The sequence below is a fragment of the Camelus dromedarius genome, chromosome 3 (assembly GCF_036321535.1).
Source record: "Camelus dromedarius isolate mCamDro1 chromosome 3, mCamDro1.pat, whole genome shotgun sequence".
Lineage (NCBI taxonomy): Eukaryota > Metazoa > Chordata > Mammalia > Artiodactyla > Camelidae > Camelus > Camelus dromedarius.
The window spans coordinates 43,581,591-43,595,945 of record NC_087438.1 but is presented as its reverse complement, the minus strand read 5'-3'; the positions used below and the strand labels follow the sequence as shown (position 1 = coordinate 43,595,945).

At 35.6% G+C, this 14,355-nt stretch overlaps 1 protein-coding gene across 1 annotated transcript in view; it reads left to right on the top strand.

Moving 5' to 3' along the window:
• The first annotated feature begins 8,480 nt into the window (after nucleotides 1–8,480).
• ADAMTS6 (ADAM metallopeptidase with thrombospondin type 1 motif 6) overlaps nucleotides 8,481–14,355 on the top strand; it is a 261,676-nt gene continuing 255,801 nt past the window's right edge. Inside the window, exon 1 of the mRNA XM_010974920.3 lies at nucleotides 8,481–8,787. The gene's annotated coding sequence lies outside the window, so the exon portion shown is untranslated. The remainder of the gene's footprint in view (nucleotides 8,788–14,355) is intronic.

The window sequence follows — 14,355 nt, the reverse complement described above, 5'->3', positions numbered from 1 at the left end:
ACTACAAGAGACTATCAATAGAGATAGAGAATACTTTAAAAAAGAAATTGAAAGTATAAAGAAAAGCCAGTTAAAAACAAAACTCAGTGACTGAGATAAGAGCCGAGCTAAAGGCAGTCAAAAGCAGAGGAGATAATGTAGAGGAATGATTAAGTGACTTAAAAGACAGGATAACAGAAGTCACCCAATCAAAACTGCTGACAGAAAAGCAAGTAAAAACCAATGAGAGCAATATAAGGGACCTATGGGATAATATAAAGCATGCCAACCTACACATAATAGGGGTCCCAGAGGAGAAGAAAGAGAAAAGGAGATTGAAAAGGTATTTGAAGAAATCATGACTAAAAACTTTCCAAACCTAAAGAAGAAAGCAGTTATCCAAGTACAGGAGGCACAGAGGGTCCCAAACAAGAAGAACCCAGCAGACCTACACCAAGACATATTATAATTAAGATGACCATGGTTAAAGATAAAGAAGGGATTCTAAAGGCAGCAAGAGAAAAACAGTTAATTGCAAGGGAACCCCCGTAAGGCTTTCAGCTGATTTTTCTACACAAACACTGCTGGCCAGAAGGGAGTGGCAAGATATATTCAAAGTCCTAAATGAGAAAAGTCTGCAATCTAGGATACTCTATCCAGCAAGGCTATCCTTTAGAGTAGAAGGAGAGATAAAGAATTTCACAGACAAGCAGAAACTAAGAGTTCAGCAATACTAAACCTATGCTAAAAGAAATATTGAAAAGTCTACTCTAAATAGAAAAGAAGCAGGAAACTATAGAAATGAGAAAACCATCATTAGAAATGTGATAACTACAGGGAATTGCAATAGAATAAACATGAAGATGTGAAAAAAAAAAAGACATCAAAATCATTAAAGGTGGGAGAGGGGAGCAAGAAAATAGATTTTTTTTCCCTTTTCTTTTTTCCTTTTTTTTTCTTTTTTTCCCCTTTTTCCCCCCCATTTTTTTAGGATGTATTGGAGCCTACATGACTACCAGTCTAAAGCAAACAGATATAGTAAGGGGTTAACACACTTGAAAAACAAGGTAACCACAAATCAAAAGCATATAATAGTCACAAAAACTAAAAAAAAATTAAGCTAATACAAAAGAAAATTATTGAACCAGAAAAATAGCATATGATACCACTTAAATGTGGAATCTTAAAAAAAAAAAAAAAGGACAAAATAACTTATTTACAAAACAGAAACAGACTCATGGACATAGAAAACAAACTTATGGTTACCGGGGGTGGGGAAGGGGATAGGAAGGGATAAATTGGGAGTTTGAGATTTGCAGATATTAATATATATAAAATAGATAAACATCAAGTTCATACTGTATATAGCACAGGGAACTATATTCAATATCTTGTAGTAACCTATGGTGAAAAAGAATATGAAAATGAATATATGTAGGTTCATGTATGACTGAAGCATTGTGCTGTACACCAGAAACTGACAACATTGTAAACTGACTATACTTCAATAAAAATATATATTAAAAAAAATAAAGAAGCCAATGTTTTTTGCTTTTTTTGTAAGAAAAAATTATAGGAAGTAGGCAAAAAATTTCTTTAAGAGAATACAAAGAGTCTAAAACATAAAAGAACAAAGAGTTAAAATTGACTATGTTAAAATTAGGAATTTCTGTCTATAGCAAAGGAAAACACCTTTAGAGAGCATTAGAAGGCAGCCCAAAGAATGGGAGAAATTATTTACAGTATCTGTATCCAACAAAGAAGTCAAATCTGAGATATATAAAGACTGTCCCCAAATCAGTAAATAGAAGACATTCATTCCAATTAAAAATTATACTGGTGAAAAAAACTTAAGAGACACTTCATAATAGAGAAGAAGTATCTTGAAAATATTTTTAAAATAAAGGAGAAAGAGTGTCTTAGTTTGTTTGGACTGCTATAAGAAAATATCACAAACTAGGTAACTTGCAAATGATAGACATTTATTCTCAGTCCTAAAGGCTGGAAGTCTTGAGATCAAGATGCCAGCATGATCAAGTGAGGGCCTTCTTCCTGGTTCACAGTGACTTCTCCATATGTCCTCACATGGTGGAAGGGATGAGGGATCTCTGTGTGCTCTCTTTTATAAGAACACTAATCCTATTTACAAGGGTTCCACCCTCATGACCTAAGCACCTCCTGAAAGCCCCATCTCCTAATACTATCACACTGGGCATTAGTATTTCAACATATGAATTTTAGGAGGACACAAATATTTAGACCATAGCAGAGAAGAATTCTAGTTTCTGACTAAGATGGAATAGACACACTTCTCTCTATTCCTCCTGCTAAGTACAGCTGAAAACTTGACACGTTATGAAAATATTAAGAAAACTGAAAAGTAGACTGAAGAGGGCACACTGGCTAAGGAGTTAGTGAATTGTAGTTCTATTTAGTAGATGGAAAAGACAGAGAAATAAGCTGAATTCTGTTTATGTCACATGAAGTTTGTATTGCCCATCAGATACAATGGAATAGATATTTAGATGGAGGAGCCGTTGACATATAGATGATTTTTAAAGCTGTGGAAAAAGGGTGCATTAATCAAAGGAAAAATTAGTTGACAGAGAATAGAATGGGTATCAGGAATGGGCATTTAAATATTTAGTGACTGAATAGAGGAGGAAGGACCATTAGGGGAGGAGGAAAGCTAGAAAAGTATAGTGTCAAGATCCTGAGGGAGGAACATTCAGCATTTCCAGAATTTGAGAGTGATCAACTGAGGTGGATGTTGTTGGGAGTTCAAGAAAGAACTACAAAATTGACAAGATTTGGCAACATGGATGTCTGAAAAATCATTATTTAGACTTCACTGAGTTCCCTTATTTGAAGCCCATAGCACTTACAAAATATGTCACTAAGTTATGTAACTTATTGCAATTTTTCTGTAACCTTATTGAGGAAAGGAACATTGCCTTATATTTTTATACTTCTTTGCCTTTTGCACAATGCTGAAGAGTAGGCATTTGTTATTGGCATATCAGGGTCTTTGCTGTTAGCTCAGTGATACTCTTTGCATCTTCTCCTCCTTTTTGAATATTAGATATTTGTATAGTAAAGTTATAAACCATTGATTATACCCACACTTTCCTTCTCAAGTTTTAAAAAAATTCCTGCTTTTGATCTCATAGTCTTAATAAGAAAGTAAATAAGGAAAGAGGTTAAAATGAAATTATTTTTTGCCACTATCTAAGGTAAAAATTTTGGGTATAAAGACTAAAATTGTAAGGTAAAATTTAATACATGAATTTTAATTTGCTTTGCTCACCTGTAGTGTACCAGTGTATTGGTAATTGCAAATTTTAACTCTTTTTGAAGTTGCCAGATGAATTGTAATAACAAATCACAGTAATCTTTCTTTTTTCGCCTTTTTGTAAAACTGTAAATTATACCAACTATACAGAGATTAAAATAATAGTTACCTATGTACACTCAATACCCTGAATTGGTAGATGTTAACATTTTATGATAATAATTTATGTTGTTTTGTTTTTCAAAGAAAATTTTACAGATTTTGTTGATGACCACTTTGTGCTCTTCCTTAATCCCATCCTCTCCTCTTTCTCCCCTAGGTAACTGACCTTCAAGGTACTGTACGTTCTTCCTCTGCATACTTTGGTAAGTTTGATATATATATTTGATGTTAAAAATAATCATAATTTTAAAATTTTATAAATTATACATTTCCTATCCCAGTATCATGTTAAATTTTATACATCGTACCCAGTTTGAATCATAATATATCCTATTAGAGCATTTCAACTTAATATGTAATTTATCCACATTGACATGTGTAGATGTAGTCTGTCATTTAACTGCCATATATTATTCCATTGTGGGAATAGATTACAACTTACTTTTTTCCCAATTGATAATCATTTAGGTTGTTTCCAATTATTCACTGCTACAAATAGTGTTGCCGTGATTATTAATGTGGATTCTCAAGTGCAAGAATTTCTTAAGATTATATACTTAAAAGTAAAATGGCCAAGTCAAAGACTGCTATGCGCATATTCCTCTTTATTAGATATTGCCAAATTCTTCTTTGTGATGTTTGCTCTTAATTTACACTCCCATCAGTGGTATATCAGATGTCCAGTTTCCCCAATCCTCCCAAACACTTGATATTTTCAAATTTTAACATTTTTGCCACTCTGATGAAAGAGAAACATTTACATTTCCATGATTCCTAGCAAGACTGAACATATCATTTTTCATTTATTGGTCATTAGCTTTTTTCCTCTTGTGACTTTCCTATTTATGCCATTTTCCTTTTTTTTTTTTTTTTTTTTTGGCCTGTCCCTTATAGATTTGTGAGAGATCTTTCAATATTCTAGATATTCATTATGTCTCAGTTATATGTGTTGCAAATTCTTCTCCCACTTTCTGGCTTTTGTTTTTACTTTTTAATAGTTTTAAAATTTCCATTTAATAAATTTTAACTTACCAGTCTTTTCCTTTATGCTTTGAGCCTTTGCACCTTAAGATATCCTACAATAGTCCTTTAAAAGATTAGTAAATATTTCACCATATCAAATTCACATCCAGTCTCATTGAAAGAATAAAATGTTTTGTGTAGAAAACGTATTGAATTTGGTTTTAATGTGTTAAATCTGGTTTTAATGTCTGGGAGGTAGAATTCAAAATTTATCGTCTTTAAAGATAGTCACCTGCTCCAATTTAATAATGTCAAGCAAGCGTAAAATCAGAATTTCATCTAATTTTTTCTGAAAATACAAGCCAACAATCTAATTTTAAGAAACGCCTTAATTTTTAACTTAAAAACATTAAATTTCATTCACTTGCTAATATATTAAGAATTATAAGGTAGAAGTTTATTCTTATCTCTGAAAGTTCCTTAGTCCCTATTCTTTGGCTCTGAAACTCTCCTGCCTTTCTGTTTTTCAGTTTCTGAAATACATACACATATACATGCATACATACAAACTCACTCTTCTCCCAAATTTCCATTTATTCCTTCTTTGATTTTCTGAAAGGGCCTGTCCACTTAGATTTAATTAGGCTTCTAAAGACTGATAGCAAAGCTCTTTTTTAGATGTAAGTAGTGGGTTTGCTATTAACTCTACTTTGCACATAAATCTTCATCTCTTAATTAAACAGAAAGAGAAGGAAAGCTGGAGGGAAAAGTTTTCAAAGAGTAAAGGACTGGTCATTATAAAAATTTTAAAGAATTTCTATATCAACTTAAGTTCTCTCAGGGTTTGATTTAAATTTGTTTCATTTAATTCAATTTCAATCCCTGGTACCGCCTCTAAACAAACAAACAAACCCAATTATCTCCCCCCACCAAAAAAAAAAAAAAAAAAAAAAAAGAAAAAGAAAAAGTAATAATGCCTGGATATTACCCTAAAGCATGTACATGCTAACAGAAGTGCTACACATAGTATTAAGATGGCAAGATATTAATATAGTATTTATATTACAAGATAAGAAGTGAGGAGGAACCAATAGATTAAAAGAATTACATGGTTACATGGGTAGGTTTCTTTGTGAAAATTTATTCGACTAAATACTTTTCATCAAATTATATATTTATGTACTTCTCTATATGAATATTTTACATTAATAAAAAGTTTTTTTAAAAGGAACATACAAGATAGATCAACCTAATTCAGTATATAGATCCTGGTTCCAATAGAAAGTTTTTTAAAATCTGTATTTGCAATTGAGGAAGTCTGATATTTGATGAAATTAAGGAATTATTAATGTTTTAAGAGTAATAATAGTGGTATAGTAGTGGTTATTTTTTAGTCTTTATATTTTATAAATACAGGTAAATATTTAGTGGACTCAATGAAATGCTACCTGGGATTGGTTTCAAGGTAATCCAGTGGGGTGGAACAAGCAACAGGGTTTGACACTTGTTGAAACTGGATGGTGGATACATTGGGGTTCATTGTACTATTTTTCTACTTTTGAAAGTGTTTGCATTTTATGTAACACAATTAAAATGTACACATACACACAAAAATTTATTAGCCCTTCATCAGTTCTCATGCTAACAATTTTTCACCCTTACTCATACTGTTTTTCTTACCTCAATCATTTGAAGGAAAGGAATCTGTTGGAAATTTTTCATTTCTCTGTTTAGACGCAGGATGGCACTCTTTGAATAAGTAATTAGCCAAAGTCCACTTCTCATTGAGTAAGCAAGCTCCTTTCCTTTACAGTACTGCTATTTCCTAGGGCAGTTTGTCTTAGTTGAGAGTAAAAACTTTTCAGATGGTTTATACAGATGATTACTACTCATATCTTTACTTTAGTTTTCTCTTCTGGCTGTGTCTATCTACTGCTAGTTTTTAAAAAATTAAGGGTAAAGTTCAACAACTATTTAAAAGGTGGTTTGATGCAAAACCAGCTCTGTGCCCACTGTATTTTTGCTGTTTACAATTATTGCTAAGAAATTAACCATCTTGTGTATTTTAATGCAAATATCTATCTATATATCTGTATCTAAATAGCCCCATATGAATCATCTTTATTTAAAACTGTCAATTCCAACCATAGGACATATTTCTACGTTTTAAATGGCACTGAGCCAAATACTACTGATTAGGGTCAAGATGAGGACTATTGACTGTGGACAGATGCTTTCCCCTTTCAGTCCTCAAAGAAGAATGGAAATAACTCTATTCTTGGATGTCCTCAGTCTGATTCATGCCTTCTTTTAGCCAACTATTCATGTATTCACCAGAAGAATTACACCTACTACCTCCGGTGTAGGAAGGAAAAAAAAAAAATCAAATGAGCAATAATGTTAACAGAAGCTTGAAACTTAAGAGCTGGTATTCAGAAAGGTCCTTCTCCCCACCCCCTTCCCTCCGGTCCAATTCCCCTTTCTGGTTCTGGCCATCGGAAATTGACTTGGCGTTAACTGCGGACTGGAATTTCAAGGCGTCAATTCCCGCCCCCCTTGGGCCCACCCCCCCCCCCCGCCCTCGGAAACTCTTAAACCTCTCCCTGCCCTATTCTCTACTGTAGAGACAGATAAATGATGCAGCAGATTACACCGCTGAAAGGCAGCATTTGTCCTGAGCTATTTTCACATTTTTTCCTGTTTCCGATTTGTGTGCCAAACTTTTGTTTGCTTGCTTAGGACATGGATAACATATTTGGGTATGTTCCCCACCGTTTAATGCCAGTGGCTTTCTCCCAGCAAATGAAAGTGAAAGTGCTACGTTGTAGCTGTGTTTTATTCTTAAAGTATGGACTGGCAGCTGGTGTGTATGGAGTGGTGGGGAGGGGGCGGGGAGGGTGGATTTAGGAAGCTTGAAGAACCAGTTTTGAGGTTTTGTTTGTTTATCTTGAGATCGCAGCAGGATTCCTGACCACCCCCCTTCCCCTTTTGGGGTCTGACTTAGGTTTTATTTTCATTTGGGCAGTCACTGAAGTTTCATTCAATGTACTGACTTAAAAAAAAATACAATCCTCTTGTAGCTTTCCCCGGTTGCACTTTAAAACACCATCCAGTCTCACCCTCATCTGGAAATAATGCAAGCTTCTCTCTCTTCCCCCCCGCTCCCTCTCCTCCCCCACTTATTCTTTCTCTCTCTCTCTCTCTCTCTCTTTTCTTTTAAAGCTCCACATAACCTGAAGTCGGTAATCAGATGGAAAATGTGCTGGTCTTAGTTTATTTTAGTCTACTCTCCCTTTTGGTGACAATTTTATTTGTTGAGATATATAAAGAAAACACAGGCATTTTGTGCACATGTAGCTACCGAGTCTTGAAATCTGCCAGTGATCGAAGTTTGTTGCAGTTTCCCCAGAGACACTGTTTATGTGCAACTCTTAACATTTCTGTTGCGTTGATTTTTTGAAAAATACATGGAGAAGGGCACCAGAGATTTTAGCAGTGACATTAGTTCATCTAAAGCCATTCATCCTCCCTCCCCCTTCCCTTTACTAAGAAACTAATCACAATCCAGGCTAGAATTTCTAAAAAGAGGTTAGAGGAGGAGGAGGAGGAAAAGAGGCGGAGTGGGGAAGGGGACTGAGGTTAGAAGGGCCAGAATTTCTCTCATTCACAGGGTGGAAAAGTTGACATTGTCTAAGCCCTTCTGAATGGCTGGTAGTTGGTTACCCCGATTGTACCTCTACCTCCCCTCCCCCTCCACGTGACGGCCCAGGACACATGCGCACCCGACGCAGCCCAGCACATCTGCAGACTGACGTCAGTGTGCTCTGCCTCCGAGGAAAAGCTGCCAAAATTTTGCTGCAATTCAAGTTGGCTGGGGGCCGGTAGTGAGATCTAGGGCTACTTCAACAAAACTTTGCTGCCCTTCCTGCTCCTCTTGTCTTCTTTTCTCCTGATACCTTTTGATGCTCTTCACATGTTATTTGCATAGCAAAGGCACTAAAGCTGTCCAGGAAGAGAGGGCACCACTTCCACCCCCATTAAGCCTTTTTTTTCCCCTTCCTTCCTTTCTTTTTTTTTTTTTTTCTTTCCTTTTTTTTTTTGGAGGGGGGTGCGAGAGAGAAAGGGGGTTTTGCAAAGGCAACATCTCAGGATGATAGCCTGGATGTATTGAAGGCATCTCTTTTTCTGCCAAATCGGAAAGTCCGTTCTCTAAAGCCCGGGTTAGTCAGACTATAGGGTTTTATTCTGGCTGCAGAATAACTAACTGACTGCTGTGGCTTTGCAAAGGGGGGCAGAAAAAAAAGTTAAAGAGGAGAGGGAGTACGTGAGTCGTCCAGTGCAATCTCTATTGTTTGAAACTTACTTTTTATCAGAATTTGAAGATGAAAACGGTAAGGAAGACTTCACAATATTCAATGAAACCGGTTTTTTTTTTAATTAAAACTTGTGCTTTGCTTGTCTTCCGAATAACGCGTAGAAAACTTTTTTCTGTGTCTGTTTTTTTTTTTTTTTTAATGGCAATGAGTGAGCTTGACTGAACTCATTTTACAGATAGAAATCTTTTAACTCCAGACTAGTCGGGGGATGGAGAATTCTGGGTCTTGCAAATATTTTATGATGCAAAAAAGATACGTTTATTATACAAATAGACGTGTTTTGTGAAGTGTGACTTGATTATGATTTTTGTGGTCTTTAATCACCAAAAAGTAATCGGGAAAGTAATAATGATGTGTATTTGAAACTGATTTCCAGTTTTCTTAAAGAAAAACCTTCTGCATTTTATAGTTTCAAGTCAGTGTCTTAAGTAGTCAGACAAGTGCATATTTTATGCCTGGGCTAGAGGGCAGAATTAATGTGCTAGCTATAGCCTCGATGCTCAGGGATATGTTAAGCTCTTAATAGGCTAATCAAAGAGATGGAAATGTGTGTTTTTGATTTACTTTTGGTCACTTGGGACGTGCTAGACTCATAACCCTCCGGAGCCTTGAATATGGGGGTATGTCTGTATATATGGTATATGAGATCAAAGTTGAGATTGGTGGGGGAGGGGGTTGTGCTGGAGGGGTCATTGGAAAGCTGCCTTGTGATAATGTATACTACAATTCCTGTCTTTGGTAATTTCTTTCCTTGTTGTACTGGAGGCAAAGAGAGCGAGAGAGTGAGAAAGCGCACTGAGAGGGAACAAGAGAGTGAGTTTCTTACTCTTGTTTTTATTTGAGCTGCCGGTGCAACGCGTTTGGGCCAAATGCCAACTGTCTGGGTCACACGCGTTTTATCCAAATAGATTTAGCGCTGCTGTCTGGAAATGGGCTGCTGAATGTTAACTTTAGGATCAACTCAACCAGGGCAGCTCAGACTGTTACCCTCTGTCTGGGTGAAGTGGGATGGGGGGGCGGTGGGGGGTGAGGGTGTGCAAAACGGGGGCAGGAAAGGGGAAACTGAACCATTGCTTGGAACTTTTAAAAACATTCTGGAGTGTGATTTTCAACATATTCTTTTATGTTCAAATTTCTCATACAAATTTTCTTCCTTTTTCTTTCCTTTTTAAGCTTATATTGATTAGGCTGAAATTTAAATGTGTGAATGACAGTTCTCAAAATTCATGACAGGAAAAGAAATGTAACATAAAACTGGTATAGTTGAAAGGAAATTGAGAAAATTATTTTTGGAGATAATTGTTTTCCTGTGTTTCACCAAAGTGGTAGCTGTAGTTCTGGTTTATATTAATTTAGTGTTTATATGTGATCACTGGTGTTTTGGATTTTTGAAAAATAGCTGTAGAGGCAAATACATTGATTTCAGACAAGTCCAGGTTCATTCATTTCTCACAAATGGCAGCAAATGAAATATATGTTGTGGTATTAAATATTTTTGTGATTCTCAAGGGGAAAACCTCTAACCTCAAGACCTTAAATATTTTAATACTTTTCATGTCTGGGCCAATACATGTAAGATTAATTGCTACTCTTGTCTACTCTTACCACTTCCTCTTCATTTCCTTAGCAACCATTAGTAGCTACTAGTGGTTTAGCACAGGCCTCTATGCCAGATCTTACCCTGTGTATGCTTTTTGTGAGAGAATAAAGAGAGGTAACATATTAAGAGAGTTAATAGCACATTCTTTGGAGCATTTTTTGGGGGGAAGAGTAAAAGGTGGAAGAGATGGATAGCTCTTTTGGTTCTACCAAAAGACATAGTTGATTATCAACATTTTGAGTTAACCTCAAGAGAAAAATGTGTTTCTATTTTTCAGGAGAGAAGTTTTAATACAGATAACATATATTTAACTTTCCATCTGGAAAAAAAGTTTGGGACTATATTTAATTTAGGGCTTGATTTTTATAGAATAATATTTTGTAATTTTGCTTTTGGCTCATTACCTTTTCTTGTTAGGTAACTTTTGAGTGTCTTTAACTACATCCTTCCTTGGTAACCAATCTCACAAAATTGATGAATGACCTGGAATCCTTTGTACTTCAAGCCTTGGTATATAGTGGGTGACAATAAATATTTGTTGGGAGAATAAATGGAAAATGAGATGAGAAGTTAATTTTCACATATAAAAATTGAATAACCTGAAGGAAGCACAGTATTGTTGCTTCCTATGTGAAAAAACCGAATCAGCTTTAAAAGAAATAACCAGACTTAAGATGGATGAGAGAAGTTGAAAAGGATGTTAGACGTGTTCTTTAGCTCCATAATAATAGTTCATGGGAGGAAATCATTACCTTGGCTACTCCTAGATCATTTGAGTGGGAAGTAAAGATGATAGAGGAAAAAGACAAGTAAGTACTCTTCAACCAGGGCAGACTACTGAGGGAGTCACTGAAGCACAAGTTGTCTGATCTTATTTCTACCTAGCTAGTTTAGCTTTGATCCATGGAAGCAGGTAAATGATCCCTTAACTTTACCCGTTGGTGCATTTGTATTAGGGAAAAAAAGCATATGTGAAATCAAAGTAAAATGCAAGTTTTGATTCTCTTTTCAAATTTTTAATAGTTGTAAGCCCAATTATCATGACTTCTTCTTTACTGTTTGCTCTGAAAGAGAGTATAACCTAGTTGGTCGATTGATTACATCATCATATTCAGCAATTCCACATTTTTAAGGGAAGGAGGAACATGAAGCTATTTTTTGAAGGAAGGCCTTTGAAAAGTGATGACTCAGATAAGCAGAAGAAGGGGGCTCATATTTATGTAACCATTAAAATGAAGTGTGTGGACACTTTACATCATGTGTAATCTAATTTAATCTCTCAACAAGTCTTTGTAAGGTAGATAACATTATCATGGTTTTAGAGATGAGGAAGCAGATTCAGAGAGGTTAAGTTGGAGTCAAGCCAGGACTCAAAGCCTTTGTGCTTTCCACAGCATAATCTACCATACAATTTAAAGAATTAATGCATTATGATTTTGGGACAATTGTGTAGTATTTTAATGTTCATCTGAATTTTGGAAACCATATCTCGAAAAGCTAGTGCCTATGTATATTTATTAATGATGTCCAGATTAACCTCACCAGTAGGTGCCAGAAAGTAGGTTCTCCCACTTATTTTTATTGTGTACATGACTAGCAGTGGTTAGATATGTTAATCATTATGGATTGTAATTGAGCTTAAGCCAACTCATTTTCTTATTGTAAGTTTCTTCACTGGCACTGGGGCCCTGAAAAATGTGGAGTGGGAAGAGGGTAGTGAGAAAGGAGAAAGAAATTCAAATTTCTTGAGTGCCCATGTGCCAGGTACCATACGTAGTGGTGGAACCAAGACTGTAGCTCTGGTTTGCTTAACTTCAAAGCTCCTGCTCTTTCTATTATACATCAATGCCCTTCTTACTACAGGTCCTTAAAAGAACTGTTAGTTTACTTCTGGCCAAGTAGTTACATACTACTTTTCCTCTCAATGCCACTGGCTTACTTATCTTGAGCATTTATAGGACAGTTCTAGTAATGGTGAGAGTGGGAGTTAAAAAACTGTGAAGAGCAGAAAATTTCTCAAGGGGAAAAAAAATTGTTCCCTAAACCCAGCTAACTATATTGTAAGTTTCAGAGCCCAGGAAAATTGGAAAAAAGAATGAATGATTCACTACAAATCTATCATCACTACTAGAAAATTAACTCAAATGTGTTAATTATATATTCCTCTTTAAACGGAAGATTAAAGTATATGAGGGACTCACTCAATGTCAGACAGTTTTATGCAAAACACTCAAGTAATCTGATAAATATTAAAACAATGAAGAGTAAGTGTTTATGAAGCAACAATTATGGAGTTGCAGACTGTAGGTAAGTAGGTTGGAAAGCAAGATAACTGGATTTTTTTCTTTACAACCTGACACTTGAACAACACAGGGTTGAGCTGTGCAGGTCTACTTTTACAAGGATTTTTTTTTTCAATAGCAATTCTGAACTACTACATGATCCTCAATTAGTTGAATCCCCTCTGAAGGAACTATGCATGTGGAGGGCCAATGATAAGTTATATTCAGATTTTTGCAAAAGGTCGGTGCCCCTAACCCACATTTGTTCAAGAGTCAATTCTACTGTTATTAAATAATGGTGTGATTTAATCTCTTTAGAGGTTTTTTTTCCTGAGAAAGGATTTATAGTGTCTGTTGTCACTTCTAAATCATCACAGAAGTAATTTTGAGATGAAGCAATTTTTTGTATCAAGTTACTTAAAACTGTTCATGTTAATTAACCTGTGTCATTTATGAATATCTGGTTGTATGCAATTGCTATTAAATATTTAAATTCGAGTAGCTAGAAATGGAAGTGTGATGTCATACAAAGAATTTTGACTTTGGAGCCAGGTAATCTTATGTATGAATTTGGGCTCTGCTGTTTTTGAGCTGTGTGGCCACTATGGGCTTCAACTTCCTTATTTGTAAACTGGCAGCTGTATTAGTTATCAATTGCTGCAAAAAAAAACAAAAAACAAAAACAAAACCGTAGACTTAGCAGCTGAAAACAACACACATTTATTAACTCACAGTTTCTGTGATTTCAGGAGTTCTGTGGTTGATGGCTTAGCTCTGTGTTGTGTTTCAGGAACTGTTGCGAGGCCACAGTCAAAGCATTGACAAGGACTGGGGTCACCACAGAAGGCTTGAGTCGGGAGGGTATCCTTCTAAGTTCACATATTAGCGGGCAGGATTCAGTATCTTGTAAGCTATTGCCCTGAAGGCCTCAGTTACTTGCTAGTGGTTATCTGAAGGCTGCTCTCAGTTCCTTGCCATGTGAGCCTCTCCATATGGTGACTTGCTTCATCAAAGCCAATAAGGAGAGACTACTAGAAAGGTGGAAGTCGGAATCTTTTGTAATCTTATCATGGAAGTGACATTCCATCAGTGTGGAGGTATTCTATTGGTTAGAATCAAATTACTCAAAGAAAGAGGATGGATACAAGGGCAAGGATATCAGGAGGTAGGATCATTGGACAATTGTAGATTCTACCTGATTCAGGGGCAATAATACCTACTTTACAAGATTTTTGTCAATGTTAAAAGAAGTAATGTATATTTAAAGTTCTCTTTATTTTTGGTCTGACCTTAAACTACCTTTCTATTACCTGTTAGTCTTCTGCACAAGGACCAAACTTACTATTACTACTTTTACTGATACTATTTTCCTTTTTTTCTTGCTATCTAGACTTTGTGGAATCTGTTTCTTTAATTTGTTAGGATTGCCCCCAGCAACTGGACTTGTGAAATTACTTCCATCTTCCAGAGCCTATCTCAAATGCTACTTTTTTTTCATGAACTTTCTTCACTCATTCTTTTTTGACTTACAACTCATCCCCCTCATCTGATCTCCTCTAACACCTTTCATAACTTTATTATGGCATATGTCGGTCTGTCCTAATTTTTCCTTTGTTCCTTAGATTATGAGCTCCCTAAGACAACGACTGTATCTTAATCTTTTCTTATCCCCATGTTGGCATAACATCATTTAAAAAACAT